Raw genomic sequence first — 13586 nt, 5'->3', positions numbered from 1 at the left:
CAAACCAAAATTTATTCAGACACCTACAACATTTCTCACATTATTACGGTTTATTTGCTATAGTTTAGAAAATGGTAATAATATGACAAGAACTCAAAGTTAAACTGTCTAAGAACAAATTCATCTTGATAATGTTAGATAACTTTGATAGAAATGTATGTAATGGACTACAATCAACCAAAACTTCAGACAGTTGTTAGTATGACAATATTTACACATCTATCAATACTTTGTTGACTAATTACCAAGCAGTGATTAATTCTGTTCAGTCTGTGGTGTGAAAAGGTAGAATGAGCAATTCAGGAAAAAACATAAACAAAACATGGTCAGGTCAAAATGTCTGAATATTTTTTTTAATCAATTTCACTAGTTCACTGTATGAAGAATTTTTGGGTATATGTCACAGTTCGCTTTATTTTGCTCCCTTTCATAAATTATAGTGTCCTGCACCTACTAGTAAAAAAAATAAAAATTCAAACATTATATGGTGTCTGAATAATTGTTGGTTTGACTGTGCATTAATTCTTGTTAAAACTACAAATTAATTCTGTCGAGAGCAGTGAGTAATTTTCTTTCTTTCATGTTCTTGGATTAACATTACAGCAGCTAGTAGCTAAATTAGGCGCGGTCACTTTAAGAGACAATGAATGCGTCAAACATAATACACATCCGATTTTTTTCTCCACTGTTTACTTTCACTTAAGACATAACCAACAGTTTTTTCGAACATACTTTCTAAGATGGATATTTTGACATATGCTGTATGTATTTGTCAGTACAAGAGCAAAAAGAGGCAAATTCGGTGTTCACGCGTTTTGAGAAGCTTCTATATGCGTGAGCCCTGAACACCAGAACACCGCGGGTGCTGAATTGGGCTCTTTCACATCCTTTTCTGTTTGTTTAAACTGCGATTTGTATTTGTTCGTTCAGGTGCAGGAGGAAGTTCGAGGAGAACTTCACAATGGAGAGCTCGGTTCAATGTTGCTGTTTGTGAGATGCGGCTCTCCGCGTGCGCACTGAACACAGCGCGCGAGAAACCAGCTTCTCACTTCAGCTTTTCCGCGTCTTGTGTTTGGATGGTTTAAACTCTTTTGAATGTTTAAATTGGCAAGGTTTTAAAACACGTGAAAATGATAAGCTTTCGTGACGACGTGCAGCAGTGGCCTGTTAACTTTCCTGAGCGTCCAGACGGTTGAGATCGCCGGGGGCCCCCCAATCAGCCATGGGCCCCTATAATCGTCACCACCTTTCACCCCACTAGCGACGGCCCTGCTTAGACTACAGGAGTTTTAACAAATTATGAAATCTGGTTGGAGCACACACATAAGGAGAATTTAGCAGATTTTCTTCCCTCAAATCTTAACTGTACGGGGTCCAGCTGGAATCACTGTGTCTGATGATAAATCTGGAAAAGTAATAGAAATTGTAGAACAAAGCCAGAGAGAAGAAGCGAGCTCCAAGCGAGCACTGGATAAATTGTCCACCACTAATCAGGAGGATAAGATAAACATGGAAGTTAATTCTCACCAGGATCAGACGGACCAAGAGGATCAAGTGGAAGAGAGTTTTGTTTCAAGACGCTCTCTAAGATGACAAGCACCTCCGAGACGACTTTAGTACTCACAGTTTGGACATCCTCTTAGCCTAGTTATCCAGTCGTTGTTGACAGGCCTCAGTAGTGCTTTTACTACCTCCTTGGATGACTCTGAATGCAGTGCTTTTGACCGTCTTTTGGCGAAAAAAACGTGCCAAAAAGTGTAAGCGCGGAAAAATGGAAGTCAGAAGCATATTTTGCTTTAGCATGAAGTTGCAGTTTCACAATACATGAATTACGCTTACAAGTAAAAGTAAAATTCTGCAAATCATTTTTTCTTACGCTTGAAATGCGATTTACACCTTTACAAAGCTTCTCTTGTGCATGCAAATTTAATTTACATTTACAGTCTTATGTACACTTCCACAAATATTACCCTGCGTATGCAAATCTTTATGACGTCATTTTACCTTCATACTGCATACGCACTGCAGACGGAGTGTGTGTGAAACAGTCGTTATGCACAGACTGTCACGTACACACGGTTTCAAGTGGCCAAGACCACAAGTGTGGGTATTTGGACAGGGTAAAAGTCTTAAAAATGCCCCATTGGTAAGAACCCTAAACCATAGTAGCACATCAAAGTCTTAATAATTCAGTAATTCAGTTTAACACTTGTATGATATTGTACAAGCCCCAGGACCATCTCATCTGACACTATCACAATACTGGTAAATCAGTTGCGCTCGTCAGATGCCCCAAACAGTCAGAAAGTTTATATTGTCCATTGGCTTCTTAATAAATTACTTCAAATAAGCCCCATCAGTTCATGTTCCAACTATACATAATATCTCTCTGCACCTCATCATTTATGTTTCCACGAGAGGAAATGCTAGTCTAAAGTGTGACATGAGACAGTATATCATATCTTTGATTAATTTGTCAGAACCAGATCAATTACACTACTGATAACAGTCCTGAAAGCATGTAATAATTTTTAAAAGAATTCATATGAATATAGCTTGTTATTAATGACTTGCTTTTAATAATAGATAAATTTAACATTTAATTATACAGCATCTACAGAGGCTGCTTTTATGGTCTAACCCATCCCCCAGATAATGCTGTTCTTCTTTTTCAGGTCTACAATATAGAGATCAACAGCTCTTTTAAGAGCCAACTCTCACAAACCTTGATAAAAACTAAAAGAGCTATTACTGAGTCTCAGCGAATCTTGCCATGATCAGCCCTTCCCAGGTACATTTGTTTAGAATATTTTTGAATCAACATTTACTCATCAAATGCTCTGGTCTGAATCTTATTTTAAATGAATTTAATGATATGTTTAATGAGCAATATTAATTGCACACAGAGTAAGTAGAGATTATCTTGTTTCACAGAAGAGAAGGAAGACCAAGGAAATTATTTGTTCAGGATGAGGAATGAAGACGGCCATCTTGTGCTCAAACAAAGACAGAAAGTCCACTGGTATGTGTATATTGAAGCAATGCTGTGTTATACAGCACTTTATGATGATCTCTCACAGAACTGTTCATGTCAGCCTTGATTATATTTCTAATATGTTTTTTTTTTTTTTTTTGATACAGCTATTACAATTTTAGCATGTTAGCAAAGTGTGACTGGAAGATTTTAAAAAAAACACGCCACCTGTTTTTCTTAAATAAAAGCATACAAGTTTTATAAAAGTGGTTTACATTATTTCATTGTTTTGTAAATGTTGTGTTATAAATTGTGGATTGATAGTTGATTGGTTTGAAGCAAGGCCTTACACTGCACAGACTAAAACACATTTGTGAGAGAAGTCATGAACTTTGGGGAAAGATTCTAGAGGGAAAAGACACATTTACTGCAACAAAAGATACATTCTAGAGGCAAAAACCCCAGTCTCTGAGAACTACACATGCTAATGGAGTCTTATGAGCAAGCCCTTTGCCTCTGTAACTTTTTCTTAATTCTTGCATAATGAAATTATTGCAGTATTTTAACAATTTTACTTTGTACAGATGATCTCATCAGTCAAGTGAGGGGTTTTGACCAAGTGATGCTCTTGAAAGGAGTGAAAGAAGAGGATGTGGTAAATTGTCTTAAGAGAAAAAGTTTCTCAAAAGGTCCTAAAACAGCTTGAAGAATGGTATGTGTCCAGTACTTAAAGGGTCATAGTTGTTCACACTGCTAAAATCACGCAGAACATTAAACTGTCTGACTGTCCATTAAACAACTTAATCTGAATTGTTTGTGTTTTTTGTTTTACTTTGACCAGGTCTGGGATCTGTCTGAAAATGGGATGTTAGGACTGAGAGATCCTCTTTCTGAGAAAAAGCTATACCACATCACTGCTAAATATCAACCACAAACTGTTTACAGACACGAGAAGATCACAATGGAGAAATGAAACCAGTTTAGATGTGATGATAAGGAATCATTATTTTCTGAAACAGTATCACATGTCTTATATGTATCACATGATCTGTATCACAGTTGACTGGATGGAATTTTTTGACTTTTAACCACATTTCATTACTCATCTGTGTGAACTGATTAATTTATGATATTAATGAATTTTTGATTATCCATTATTATTTTCCTTGAATCTTATTTGTCTTGATGCTACTTTATCAACTTAATTGTTATGTCTTGTCATGTCTTGTTCCAGTTCTTTCTTTTTACTCTGTCTCCCTCTGCTGGTCTTTTTAGGTTACTTTCTCTTTCCTCAGCTGTTCTTCATCTTATCTGACTACCTCGTTTACTCTCTTCCCACCTGTTCCCTTTTTCCCCTCTGATTACTCCCCTATTTCTCCCTCTGTTTTCGCTGCCTCCTTTGTCAGATTCTCGTTTGAGTTTTTCTCGCAAGAAGCAGACAACTATCCTGTCAGTCTCTGCTCTAGTCCCGTCCCGTCCCGTCCCGTCCCGTCCCGTCCCGTCCCGTCCTGTCCTGTCCTGTCTTGTCCTGTTGAGACCTGCCTGGTAACCCTTCCTGTTCTCTGTTTATCGCCTTCACATTTGTATTCTGTCCAGTTTTGCCTGATGCCGAGAGACAACCATCCATCCCTGTCTGCCTGCTACCCGCGTGCACTTTGAGAGACCTGTGGTCGGTCGCCGCTATCACTACAGACCCAAACTGCTGCCAAAAGGGCCTTTTCAAGTCACCTGCTGTCATTTCTGTTTTGTTTTCTATCACCCTCTCTGCGGGTTACTAAGTTGCCTTTATCTCTCAGAAGAACATTTGAGTTTCACATTGTTGATTACTGGAGTTTACATTAAAGACTCTATTTTTGTTCAATCGCATTTGGGTCCTCTCATTAATAGTCTATGCTTCAATAAAATTAATATGATGAATATTGTGTATTGAAAACTCTTGGTAAATTCATAATTTTACTAGGTAGGCTCATATGTGTTTATTTTATACTTGGAAAAACTACATGTTATTAATTACCAGGATTATTTTTTACTTAAGACATAAACATTTTTGATCAGATTAATCTGGAACAACAATACACCAGAAAGTTATTATTGTATATATTTAGTAACAAATATGCCATTTTTTTGTGAAATAAAGGGAGTTAGAAGATGAATTATTTTGCATTAAAAGATGGTGCCATTTGCTTTATTGTTACAAACACTTGAGGGATAACTGAGAATGTAGCAGGAATAATCAACGTGGACCTTGTACTGCATTAAAACCAAGAGCATGCACATTACTGATGCACGTGAGGAGCAAGATAAGGGGGTGAGGGGGACATTTTTTACATTGATTTTTGCTAATTAGTTTATATATATATATATATATATATATATATATATATATATATATATATATATATATATATATAGTTTTCTTAGTAATGCATGAATTTGTCCTTGTGTAATAGTGAAGTATCACAATGTGTATAAATTGTCCTCGATTACTGCTTAACAGCGGGGAATAGATAACAGCAAGTTGTTGCAGGTTCATCCATTATATTTATTGCCGTTTACTTCAAAAATCAAAGAAATAATCGATTATTTCTATTATTAAATAATTTCTTTCTAATTTTTCCATGTTTCATCATATGGCCTCACGATGTCCTGTCAAAAGCTATACTAGCCATGACGTAAGAATAGAAAAGGGTGGACTGTGAAAACTGTCAGATATAAATGTGACTCAGCTCAGTTTGTTGTCCATGATGAATAGAATACATATATTTAGGTTTTACTGCCCTTCTACCCCCAGGGTCCCAGTAGCACCCCCCCGGAAGAGCCAAAAACTGTACATTTCAAATGGCTGTAAATCAGAGTCCAATTAACAAATCAAATAGAAAATCGGCAGGATTACTACTTATGCTACAGTATGCTGATAAAATAATGTTGGGCACAGTTTTCAGAAATAAATGGAAGGTTGGCATAAAGGCATTTTAAATATTGCTCACTGTAAAATACCAAATTTCACTCTGTCTTTCAATTATATAATTGGTTTACACAATGAAAATATTTACATATCCGGTTTTCCATTAAATATATTATTTCATTTCGTTAATAAAAAGTTTTAAACTACATTACCCACAAGCCTCTGTCATTCTATATATGGAAAGGGAAAACTTGGTGCTTTTCTTTGTAGTTCATTGAAGTTATGCTTAGGGTTAGGGTTAGGATCTCGCTAAAGAGGTAATTTTTCTCAACATAGCAACCCTTAATTGTTGACTTAATCTGTTACTAATGTGATAATAGCAGCAAAACATACTTTTGTAATATGATGCGCTGTTTAATATGGGTTAAAAAATAGTCCAACCACAGACAGTCCTGCGGTGACAAGGGAAATTCACAGCCAATGATATCAAAGCTGAACAGTGGCGTCACACTTCCTTATCCATTTATGGTCATTTATGACAAATGTCTTCCGTTTTTCGGCTGAAGGGATAGATTGGTTAACGATCAATAAAATTTGCTACCTATTAGATTGTGTTTTATTAACATCTACACCTTCCTCTAACAATAATGCAAATGCTCTAATTATTGTTGTTAAGCTTGACAAAAATTGGGCAATATTGATGTGCACATGCCCAGCATTCGCAATTGTATCCCATCTAATTGATTCCTCTCGTTAAATATAAAAGATTTTTTTTTTGTCCAAAGACAAGTGCATTTACTAATCAAATGATGTGCTTCTAACATTTACATTGTATGTTACGTTGTGTTTTAAAGTTATAAAATTATTCACTTTTGTGTTTCTGTGATTTGCCATGCTCTAACATTTGAACAAGCTTGTTTTTGCCACTATGAAGAATAAAAAGGCAGTTATGTTGTAAACATTAACTATTTTCATTATGCAAATACTTTTATTAAAAAACAAAACAGTAAATACAGTATATACAGATACAGTCTTTCAGAGAACACTGGAAAAATACATTTTCTTAAAAATGAAATTGACCAAAAAGTGATACAACACACTGTTTCAAACTCAGAAAATAACACCATGAAGACATGCATGTCAAGTGTGCAATATCATCTATAAAACTCTATCAGCACAGCACCAAATAAACACTGATTGTCCGAACAATGGAAGAAAGATAAAGTGTTCAGGAAAACAAACACCTGCTACATAAAAATGCAGAAATATAACTTTGACAATAACATCATTCACTTCATGACTGGAACTAGGGGATGGCTGTGCATGAATATGTCCTTTACTAAAACTCCTGATGAGAACGTCTCGGTTACGTACGTAACCCTCGTTCCCTGATGGAGGGAACGGAGACGTTATGTCGAACGACATATGGGGTCTCACTTGGGAGGCCAATCATCTCTGAGTTTAAGAGAAAACACCAATGAAAATTGGCTAGTGGATTTAACATACCTGAGCCACTCCCCGTGCTCATGGGTATAAATAGGCGGCAGGTGCATCCACTCACTAGGTTTTACGCTGAGGAGCCGTGAACGTGTCCCGGCAACAGTGAATGGTTCAAGGTTGTGGCATGGGGACATAACGTCTCCGTTCCCTCCATCAGGGAATGAGGGTTACATACGTAACCGAGACGTTCCCTATCTGTCGGTCACTACGAGTTATGTCGAACGACATATGGGGTCCTATGGAAAACGCCACAACCTGAACACCGTCACAACCCTGTGGCGCTGCGATTGTTGGCAAACCGTGGCGTGCCACAAAAGCTACGGTTAAGGTCGTAACCTTCCCAAAGCCCCAGTGCAAATTCACTGACCTTGGTACCGAAGGGGCCAAAGGGTGAATACATCGCTGCTGGGGAAGGCCACGCTGCTATTCCGCCCACACAAAGTTAGTGGAAGGGATTTCAACCTTCGCAGAAAGATTGCTTCAAATCTTCCCTATTTGTTCTTACAGCTTGGCAAGACAATGGGGAAGTGAGTCTTAGGAAAAGGTCACTACGGAGACCACATCCAACCCGTAGGGAGGTGACATGTGGAGATACTGATATGGACTGACCCAGGGGGCAGTACCACATATGGAATGGGTCTCTGAGGCAGGTCCTACCTTAGAGTAGGGATGGAACAGCTGCCAGAAGAGACTGACAGAGCGGGTCTGTCAAGGGAAGACACGGGTTTGCCAAGAGGGAAACCTTACCGTGGAAGAATACACATATGGGATTACCCATAGGGAATCAAGCCATATGGACACCTAGCCCAGTACAGGGGCTGACCGGAACTCCGGGCATGCTAACACCAGTGCTGGGCCTGGCAGCAGACTGCTCCGCCAAGTCTGACCGCCGAGGGTGCTGGAGGACGCTCGACCAGGGTACGCCAACCGGGGAACTCTACTGGGAGAAGAAAGGCACTCGCATCCCCGTGTTAGGGGGAATGGCGAAGCAAGCGTGACACCCAGCCAGCCCTTCCCGCCAATTACCTGTTACCCAACACACAGGAAGAAACTGACTCTACACGAAGGTTGTAAAACCTCGCGAAGGTATTAGGTGTCACCCAGCCCGCAGCTCGACAGATGTCTGCCAGAGAGGCGCCATGCGCCAGCGCGTAGGGGGAGGCCACACTCCGTGTGGAGTGGGCCCTCACCCCCAGGGGGCACGGCTCGCCTTGGGAATGGTACGCCAAGGCGATGGCATCCACTATCCAGTGGGCCAACCTCTGCTTGGAGACAGCTTTCCCCTTCTACTGACCTCCAAAGCAGACCAGGAGCTGCTCAGAGCTTTTGAAGCTCTGGGTGCGGTCCACGTATATGCAAAGCGCTCTTACGGGACACAGCAACGCCAAGGCTGGATCTGCCTCCTCCAATGGCAGCACTTGCAGGTTCACCACCTGGTCTCGGAAGGGAGTGGTGGAACCTTGTGCACGTATCCAGGCCGGGGTCTCAGGACAACGTGAGAGTAGGCCAGCCCGAACACAAGGCACTCTTCACTTACTGAAAATGCTTGGAGGTCCCCGACCCTCTTGATGGAAGTGAGCGTGACCAGGAGCGCTGTCTTGAGAGACAGGAACTTAAGCTCGACTGAATCCAGCAGCTCAAAGAGACCCCTCTGAAGTCCAGCCAGAACAATAGAGAGATCGCAGGAGGGAATCAGGGGTGTCCTAGGAGGATTTAACCTTCTGGCACCCCTCAGGAACCTAACGTTCAGGTGATGTCTCCCCAGGGACCGGCCGTCCACTGCATCGTGATGGGCTGCAATGGCAGCCACATACACTTTCAAGGCGGAGGGTGACAGCCTACGCTCCAACCTTCTTGCAGGAAAGAAAGCACGACTCTGACCGAGCATCTCCGGGGGTCTTCTTGGTGAGAAGAACACCAATTCGTGAACAGACTCCACTTCAGAGCACAGGCCTGCCTCGTAGAGGGGGCTCTAGCCTGAGTGATAGTGTCTACCACCGCCGGTGGCAGATCACTTAGGTCTGCCGCTTCCCGTCCAGAAGCCACACGTGGAGGTTCCAAAGATCTGGACGTGGGTGCCAAATGGTGCCAAGCCCCTGAGAGAGGAGGTCCCTCCTCAGGGGGGTTCATTATTTAGATGGTTTCTTGTTTAGAGTGATGCACCAGGGAGAGGTCCGGGTGGGCCAGTAAGGCGCAACCAACAGGACCTGTTTCTCGTCCTCCCTGACCTTGCACAGTGTCTGTGCGAGCAGGCTCGCTGGGGGAAACGCATACTTGCGTAGAGCCTGAGGCCAGCTGTGTGCCAGAGCATCCATGCCCAGGGGGGCCTGGGACAGGGAATAGTACAGCTGGCAGTGGGAGGACTCGTGGGAAGCAAACAGGTCTATTCCATTCCACGGGGAAAGTGAGCTGTCGTGAGAGCGCATCGGCTGCACGATTGAGCTCCCCTGGGATGTGGATAGCACTTCCCAGAGTGCAGTGGGCATCAGGTTCAAGACTCGCAGATCCAGGATAGGTCGAAGGCCACCGCTTTTCTTGGGTATGATGAAGTAGGGGCTGTAAAACCCGCTCTTCATCTCAGCTGGAGGGACCGGCTCGATTGCATCCTTCACCAGCAGGACAGCAATCTCCTCTTGCAAGACAGAGGCGTCCCAGGCTACCACCGAAGCCGCAGTGGTGCAGCGATGGGGAGTTATGTTGGATGGCCCAGAAAGCATCGCGTTCTGAGTCATCACAGCAAAACTCCCCGTGTTCCCGGAGGAACTGGCCAGAGACGTGTGGAGAGGCGTTGCATCTCCGACCCGCGACCTCTTGACCACTGGCGAAAGGGGGCGTCGTGGGTGAGAATGAGGAGGCAGTGCATCGCTCATTGTCAACCCATGAGCCTTGCAACTCGGAGGAAAGGGAAATTGCTCTTTTATTGAAAATGTGGGTGCCGCCAGCCGTCGGACGAGCGGCGGAACAGAAAGAAAAGAAAACGGAGGATTCTCCACCCGGCCCTCCTCTGGGGGAAGGAGTGGCGCTGTCTCCGCCAGCTCCTGAAGAGCAGTCTCACGCATCTCCGAGTTGCCCATGTCAGGGCCGCTTCGTCGTCTTCCTAGAGGATTTAGCATCCGGCTGTGACACGGGGGGCACCCCTCTCCTGCGCGAGGCTCAATGCGCCGGCCTCGAAGAACTCTCAGCACGGGGTGGAGCTGGTGTGGAGGACGCAGGGGGGCGCCCACGGCGACGAGCAGGCTGAGGCGCGCTGCCCGCGAATGAATGGTGGCAACCGGAGGATCACGTCGCGCCAAGATGTGCTGTATGGCCTCAGTCTGCTGTTGTTCTGTCAGGAACTGCTGGGCACAGCCCTCGACAGCGTCGCTGCACAGGACAGCCTGGGAGATGGGAGCGTCGAGAAAGTGTACTTTGTCAACGTCTCTCATACAGACCAGGCTGAACCAGATACGGCACTACTGGACCACCAGAGTGGACATCGCCTTCCCGAGGGACTGCGTCGTGACTTCCGTCGCCCGGAAGGGTGAGGTCAGTCACCGTGCGCAGCTCCTGCGTCAACCTCGTGTTGGTTCTACCCTCGTGCATTTGTTAAAGCCTCGGCTTGGTGAGTTTGCAGGATAGCCATGGCATTCAGGGCAGAGGCAGCTTGGCCCGCAGCACTGTGAGCCTTGGCAGCGAGAGCGGCCGACAGCTTACAGGCCTTGGACGGGAGATGCAGACTATTCCTCCCAGTGGCGGCATTTTGTGGACACAAGTGCACCGCAATCCCACTCTCCTGCTGGATGAATGTCGACGCACCCCCTAGCTGCCCTGCCATCGAGGGTAGTAAAGATGGAGGAAGGAAACGAGCGGCTTCTGGCCGTAAAAAGGGTCCATCCACAACTACATCATTTCCCCATGCGCATCCGGGAAGAAAGGAACCAGAGCAAAACACCGAGAACCAATAGAACAGCCATGAGCACTCAGGGCTGGGCAATGTATTCACCTCCATCCTGATGCTCACAGCTGCCCGGGCAAGCATGGCTGTCAACTCTGGGTCCAATTTGGCAGTGGCGACAACACCCGAGGGGGGCAGCCCCGCCGAATCTTCATCCACAGAGGTCAATAGCCCATCCCCGATGCTGCAATCGACATCTGATCCCCGGCAGCAAACTGAATGACCCGCTGGGACTGCCGTAAGACAGCCCAACAGAATCACCCAGCAGCAACACAGGACAAACACTGCAGAAGGGGTAAGAGGTCCGTGGGGCGTGGCCCGGCGGAGAAGCTCTCACTGTCACCTTCAAATCTCCCAGAACACGAGCCGGCAGTCCTCTGCTCGTGGCAGAGAAACCGGAACGGGTAGTGACAGAGGGGTCTGCTCCTTTCCCTTTAAGAAAGGAGAGACGAGATCGCAGCGTTGCCATCGTCAGACACGCAGTGCGAGCATGATCCATCCACAAACGCGTCTTCAGCGTGCTGAATGCCCAGACACGGAAGACAACGCTCGTGGCCGTTGTCAGAGAACAGGAAACGACCGCATCCAGAAGGACACGGACGAAACGGCGTCTTTAAAAAGACGCGAATCGACCGTGATTTGCTCTTTTAGGAAATCTGCTTTTTTAGTTGAAGCGCCCTGGGGAATCGCTGAAAGGGACACCACTGTTCGCGCCGTACCGCCAACCAGAACAGCTTCCCGACACACAGCAGATGAATGGCTTTGTGGAGTATAACAGCTTTCATACAACCACTCGGCTCCGAAGCAAAAATCTAGTGAGTGAATGCACCTGTCGCCTATTTATACCCGTGGGCACGGGGAGTGGCTCAGGTATGTTAAATCCACTAGCCAATTTTCATTGGCGTTTTCTCTTAAACTCAGAGATGATTGGCCTCCCAAGTGAGACCCCATATGTCGTTCGACATAACTCGTAGTGACCGACAGATAGGGAACTGTTTTCTTTTTCTCTTATAGTAGTATCTGATTGAAAGTGAAATGTATTTAGTTTTTATAAGTGTGAATTTTGCTTTATCAATATGAAAATACTATTTTCAACTATTGTTTTCATTACTGGTTCTGTATACAGTATATGGGTTGCTGGAAGGTCAAAATGTATTCATTATAAGCTTATAATTAAAACAAAGTTGCATTTTCTGCAAAAATCAAACCACTGCAAAGTCTAAACACTGATCCAGGGATCATTTCTGTGTGTGGGGGGGATAAAGAATTAAAGAGGTGAGTCCTTGTGCATGATGGAGAAGGACAGCGTTATCTGCAAACAATCCTGTAAGACAGAAAAGAAGGAAATATTATTACATTACATGCAACTTTTTTTTTAGACCATAAAAGCAGCCTCTGTAAAGATGTTGTATAATTAAATGTTAAATGCATCTATTATTAAAAGCAAGTCAGTAATGGCAAGCTATATTCATATGAATTATTAAAAAAATTATTACATGCTTAAAGGACTGTTGTCAGTAGTGTAATTGATCTGGTCACGGAAACCTTTCCAATGTATGTGAAATATTAATAATAATAATTAGATATTGAGAATAATTTGGTAGTAAAAAAAAGTGTTGCACGGTTTCCTGGTGCACAGAAAAGTATATTTATTTTGTACATCATTTGCAACTGCTTTTTTATCACTTAATTAGAAGTACCACAAATTAAATTGTCATCTGTAATAGGGACTATTGAAAAGACATTTAGAAGTTTGGGGGCTTTCCAGGACCAGGATTGGGAACCACTGCCATCAGGTAATGAAAAGTTCGACACACACTTGTGGTCACCATGCTCACTCGGGCCTTGGGGCCACATACAGGAAATATGTTAAATAAGTAATCAAGTGCTCAAGTGCAAAGATGGCAAGTGTGGGTATTTGGACAATGCAAAAGTTTAAGAAACAACAAATGCTGTCCAAATTATAACAGCAGTTTGATAAAAAGGTTAAACTAACACAGACTTACTGCTGCAAATGTCTGCCTCTGCAGCTTTCTGTCTTCTCTATTTCTGATGGAATACCTCTCCACAAACACGACTGGGCTGACTGCCTTTACGTCTTTTCGGGGCAGAATTTTAATAATGTTATGTGAGAAAAATATTTAAGATATAAACTGATATGAATGAACTGCAAGATGGGAAAAATATGTGTCCTTTATTTATTTACTTTTTTGGGATTTACATAAAAAGGTATTAAAAGCATGGTACAGTAAATGTGATTACTGTGATATCTG

At 43.3% G+C, this 13586-nt stretch overlaps 1 long non-coding RNA gene across 1 annotated transcript; it reads left to right on the top strand.

Annotated features, from left to right (window-relative positions):
- The first annotated feature begins 1948 nt into the window (after positions 1 to 1948).
- LOC109063127 lies at positions 1949 to 4849 on the top strand. Its single transcript, XR_006161943.1, has 4 exons — positions 1949 to 2791; positions 2935 to 3022; positions 3559 to 3686; positions 3816 to 4849. It is a non-coding gene; the product is annotated as an uncharacterized LOC109063127 (long non-coding RNA).
- The last annotated feature ends 8737 nt before the right edge of the window (positions 4850 to 13586 follow it).

Source organism: Cyprinus carpio, chromosome A16 (genome assembly GCF_018340385.1).
Source record: "Cyprinus carpio isolate SPL01 chromosome A16, ASM1834038v1, whole genome shotgun sequence".
NCBI classification, from domain to species: Eukaryota; Metazoa; Chordata; class Actinopteri; order Cypriniformes; family Cyprinidae; genus Cyprinus; species Cyprinus carpio.
This window is presented reverse-complemented; position numbering and strand designations above follow the sequence as displayed.